The following is a 6,000-nucleotide window of genomic DNA, read 5'->3' on the forward strand; positions in this document are numbered from 1 at the left end:
TCTCTCATCTCTCAACCTCTGCCTCCACATTTGAGCTGTTTTCTGTCTCTCCCTCTACCTCCCCCTGCCTCCCCCTGCCTCCCCCTGCCTTTCCCCTATCCTTCTTCCCCCTCACTCTCGCTCTCTCCCTTCTCCTTCTCCCTAATTTCCACTCTCTCCCCTCTCCTCTCCCTCTGTCCCTGCTCCTTTCTCTCCCTGTCTCCCCCACCTCCTCCCTCGCTCGTCTTTCCTCTTGCACCCCAATTTCCCTTCTCACTCCTCTCTGCCCCCCCCCCCTCCTTCCCATCTCTCTATCACTCCCCCTCTTCTCTCTTTTAGGACTGCCTAAGAGAGAGAGGGTGAGGTGGTTGGCTTGTTTGGTGGGGAAGCAGAGATCAGCAGTAATGTTGTAGCGTGTGTCCTAGGGTGGAATGGTAGACCTGCCTAGGGGAAATGGGAAGTTGTTAAAATGCCTTGTATTTCATATAGGCTCACACAAGGGGGTTGGAGGACTGCATGGTGGAGAGGAGTGGGATGGTTCTCGGACCGGGGTGTATTGGACTGCGGAGACAGGGATCTGGAGGTGAAAGGGGTGTGGTAGAGATTTGAAAGACCATTGGAAGTTTGAGTGGAAAACATAGGCCAGGCTACCATTGACACTGAGAACCGGTTCTTAATGGTCTTAACCTGGTTAAATAACAGTAAAGTAATGTGGTGTCTAGGCAGAGGTTTTAGATCTAACCCTCCGAAATCAGAGCAGGAAAGCAACATTATATCCTGGTCAATATTCAACATCGTCAAGGTCCCTCGGGGCCTTTTACTAAAGCTCTCCAAGGAGTTTACGTTAGCCCTAACCTTGACCAGAAAACAACGAATGGCTGAAATATTCTGTGTTTACAGACAAACGTCAAACATGGCAGGCAGATCATGAGACCTTGTTCCAGGGTGGTGGGAGCTGACGAGGTCAAAATAAGGCCATTAGATCTTGGAGGACGATTAGAATTTGATTGGGTGATGGAAACTGTATGCTAGGAGGTCAGGCCGATTGAGGCTGAGGGCTTGAATACATTAGAGGAGCGGACCCGTGGACCTCAGGATGAATAGCTGCTGCTCTTGCAAAAGCTAATGGGGATCCGAGCGGGGAGTTTGGGGGTTAAGGGGTGTAGGATGTGGCTGGATTCAGAGGGGTTGAGGGCTGGGGTTGGTGGGCTAAGGGGTGTGGTGCAGATGCTCAGTGACCGAGTGTCACAACTCAGGCCAGGAAGCTGAATCCAGCCATTAATCACCAACCCCTTCAGCCTGTAATCAAACAGGCATCTCGGCATGATGTATGAGCCATGTCAACAGCACTGACTCACAGACACAGGCACACCTAGCCCGGCACATTCTCACACGCACGCACGAACGTGCGCAAACACGCACGCACCCGAGCCCGCAGACATGTTATAAATTGCACAAATGCATGCAGCACGCATGCATGCACAAACATGTTTACATGCATGCACATACACAAATACACATACACTTGCTCTCTCACACATACATACTCTCACACACACACACACACACACACTCTCAGAATTGCACACAGTCCAATATGGTTTCACTGATCATGTCAATACTCAGTGGTTGTCCAAGAGGAGAAAAACATGTACAGGCGAAGTGAAAAGTCAAATGTTTCTCAGATTAGCCTAGACGTTCTGTGCAGGTGCTACAGTTGACCAGCACTTTGCAGGTCTGGGAGTCATCTGATACGCGGCTTTGCCTTGTCCCGTTCTAACAACGCATTGTGCTGGATTGGGAGCTCAATGGAGAAAGGCTTGAGTGAATTCCTCCCCGTGCTTAATACACTTTCAATATTAAAGGTAATATTAGAGGTTTTTACCTCATTTTATGATGTTGCGAATAAGGCTCAGGTCTCCCACAGGACATGGCACAGTCGATGTGAAAATGTGTCTTCATCTGATGCCATTCTGAGTCTAATCACATAGCTTTGCTCAACCAGGAAGTCCAGACCGGAATCCTTTAGGTTAAAGTTAGGTATACATTAAGGTTAGGCATATGGTTAGGTATACATTAACGTTAGGTTTATGGTTAGGTATACATTAAGGTTAGGTTTATGGTTAGGTATACATTAAGGTTAGGCATGGTTAGGAAAAGTTAACCTGGAGAGTTACCGTCCTATAGGTTTTCACTCCAACCATAATCGAGCACCCCTGATTAAATTGTCACTCAACATATATCAAGTTCTCTCTAAATGAGGGGTAAAACGGTTCACCTAAACGTTTGGAACGATACGATATAGTGGTGTCATGGTTCGGTACGGTTTCGATCTACAAAATACATACCTGAGAAATTGTATTTAGATTAGAGCTGCTGAGCCTCTAACGGCCGAACTTAACAAGAGAAGTTGCATCCCCGTAACACCCCCGTAGCACTCCTGGTGATCAATTGAAACCAGAGCATCTTCCATTGTATATTTTCTTTGTCAGCACAAGCATGGATGAGGCAAACCAGATGCACCAAAACAACTTCACAATCCAATTAAAAATGTTCAAACATTCCCAATAATCATAGAACTAGAGACATTTAAAAAGTTTGACAAATTGAATCTTTTTTTCATTGTATTTGAAGCCTCTAATAAAATAAGAACATTTGAGGTGATGTAGTTGTTGCCATATAAGTTCACCCACTGCTGCAGACACAGTGGAAGACTAAATATTTCTTTGCTCACCTGCGTATTGTCATAAATCGATAGAATGAAGGCTTCTTGTTGTCATCTACACGTTGCTAATTTTCATGGACTTTGCTAATGTCAGGAAAGGTGGATATGATTCACGTGGCCCATGGCTTGGCATAGCCCACTGAATGCAATATTATCAAACCAGCACTTAATCACACCTAAGCAGTTTACGGGACTGTCTCTTAATGTTTAGGCTTAAATGTGGCTAGTATGGGGTTCTGGTGGAGGGAGGCTGCAAACAGTAGTTTTCCTGACCGATGGTTGGCTACATCCAAATACTTTAGTCTTTATTTAATTATTCACAAATTCAACCACAGGTAGATTTGAAAGGTGGACATGAATCACGACATGAATGCTTACTCTCTATTGCCGTAATGGAAAAGGTACGCGTGAAGCGCTCTGGACAACTCCAACACATGTCAAGCCCCACTAAAGTTATGTAAAACAATAAGAGCAGCTGCCACGTTCCAGAATGCTCCTGCTTAAGTGAAGCACAGACTATGGAGGGTTCATAGCAACGTTTCGTGATAAACAATCGACGTCTCAAACAAACCGCGACAGAATGTATTTCTTTAAAATAGATCAGCCTTATAATGAGCTTGATTACTATATCATTTCAAACTGTACAGCTCAACAACTTAGATTAGCATAGAGCATGAAGCTACTTGATTTTTATGGCATCCAGTGGTCGAGGGAAGCAAACTATATACAAGTAAAACCTGAGAAAATCTCTTCTATTGCTTCACTGATGCTTGTAGCTGTCAGTTTCACATTTCCATTTCTGAAGAAAACGTTGATGGGTGCTATGATGGTACCGCCTCGTGATGTCTCTGGTTTAGTTTGGCAGTAAGGATAGTCAACAGGCGAACTGGGTCAAGCGTCCTCTAAAAGTACTACAGAGAACGAAAAAAAAAAAATGCCGGTTTGGACTCAAGTGGAAACAACGCAGTAGTGTGTCCTCTGCAGTTTGACATTTTTTGGTTCCAAAGAAGACATTTGGTTGAGAATAGGTAAGTCAGTGTGAGAAACTGTATAACCTCTTGGGCCACATCAATATGTTCACATGTTCAGATTACCAGCTAGTCAATAAATACATATGATCTGTTTCCAGAGTGTTCAGGCAGAATCCAGATCAGTAACACAACCAGGAGGACACAATGAGGACTTCAGACTGAGAAAGCTGTGAGTCGTCAAGCCAGGTTCTCCTGATGCATGGTCCTCCTAAGATTCAACAGGACACAGTGCTGTTGAATATAGGATTTCAGCTGTTCAACAATTCTGGGTTTTTCGTTTCATAATGCACCAAATTATTTCAATGGGTCACAGATCTGGACTGCAGGCAGGCCAGTTTAGCACCTGGACTCAAACTATGGAGCCGGGCTGTTGTAATACGTGCAGAATGTGGTTTGGCATTGTCTTGCTGAAATGAGCAAGGCCTTCCCTGAAAACGATTTTGTCTGGATGGCACCATATGTCGCCCCAAAACCTGTGTATATTTTTCAGCATTAATCGTGCCTTCTAAAAGACTCATCTTCTCTGGGATGTTCTTTTTATGCCCAATCATGTTACTGACCTGTTGCCAATTAACCTAATTAGTTGAAAGATGCTCCACCAGGTTCTTTTTTTGTATTACACAAATTTTCCAGTCTTTTGCCCCTGTCCCAGCTTTTATTAAACATGTTGCCAACATCAAATTCAAAGTGGGCAAATATTTTTCAATCAACAAGAAAAAAATTCTGTTTCAACATTTGATAAGTTGTCTTTGCATTATTCTCTATTGAATATAGGGTTTCAATGATTTGTACTTCTTCACATTCGGTTTTTATTTCATTTTCCACAGTGTCCCAACTTTTTTGGAAACAGGGTTGTAATTCAGACTGACCCTAGTCCCTCTGTCACAATAATTGATGCAGTGTGAACAATTGGGCCAAAGACAGGACAGACTGACCATGGTCCTTCTGCACAAACAACTGGATTTGCCAGACATGATAGTTTTGGTATCTTAGCTGTGCCTGTTAGGCCGACAGAGATCCTAACACATTATTAAGGATGCTAGCTTTTTAATGCAGCTGGTTCCCTGCCAGGAAGAAAATAAAACTGCAACTTCTGCTGGCCGGTAATTTTGACAGAGAGAATGCAAGAGTGAGTGCGATAGAATGAAGGAAAGAGAGAGACAAAGTGAGAGGAAAGGACATAGGCGGACAGAGGGAGATGAGGGGGGTGAGGGTTGGGAGAGAGGGAAGAGAGGTGTCTCCACGGGGACAGAGGTAATGCTCATGGTCAGCTGTTTCCATGGCAATAGTGGACAGGCCGGTTGACAGGATGAATAATTTAAGACGAGGTGTGTACATCGATACCACAGTGCTCTTCCACCTGACCAATGCTATCTGACACACATTCAAACTCACACTCAGTCTCAAAGGCACACCCCACACACAGGCACATGCATTGCTGTGGTACAAAAGAAACAGCAGTGAATTTACCCAAATGAGACGCACAACAAGGCAGACGCACACAAAAGAAAATGCTACACCGTCCACTTAGTGTGTGCTGACAGACAATGGGGGCTCTGAATCCTGTGGTGGTCCACAGGGAGATGTTCTTCCTGTTTGATGTGTGTACTTCCTGTCTGCTTCATGCTGATACTTCCCAGTTGAGTCAAATGTCTTTGACCTTCTAGTCTGGAGTCAAAACAAAACACACTGCTTCCACAATAGATTACCTCAGCTTTAAAGAGGTGCCAGAGGATGTGTGTCTGTGTGGGCGTTTATTATAAAATAAAATTGTTAATTCTGGACATTTTCCATGTCCCCATTTTGATTTGGGCAAATCTTTGTGTAGAACAATTGTTGTAATTGAAAGAGGGTTGTAAGTAAGGTTTAAAATGTAGGTTTATGGAAAAGGTTTTGGGTTAAAGTTAGGTTCAGGTCAAATGTAAAAGTAGGTTAGGATTAGTCCAAATAATATGTTCAATATTTCTGTAGTTAGTTTGGGGCAGGTTTGGGGCAGGTGTTAGAGACAGAGAGAGAGAGAGAGAGAGACAGAGAGAGAGAGAGAGAGAGAGAGAGAGAGAGAGGAGTGAGGGAATAAGAGGGAATACTTGTAAAACCTCAGCTTGTTTCTCAGGGCATCATCAATTCGTATCCACCAACTGACCCTCACTCTCATATTTCCCACTCCACCTAGAATAGGCAGCAGGAGAAACAACTAATATTTTCTCCCTTTCTTAAATTTTTACAAGTACTTTCAGAATACACAAACAGTGCCAAAAGCTTTTG

Source organism: Esox lucius, chromosome 10, assembly GCF_011004845.1.
Source record: "Esox lucius isolate fEsoLuc1 chromosome 10, fEsoLuc1.pri, whole genome shotgun sequence".
In the NCBI taxonomy this organism is placed as follows: Eukaryota; Metazoa; Chordata; class Actinopteri; order Esociformes; family Esocidae; genus Esox; species Esox lucius.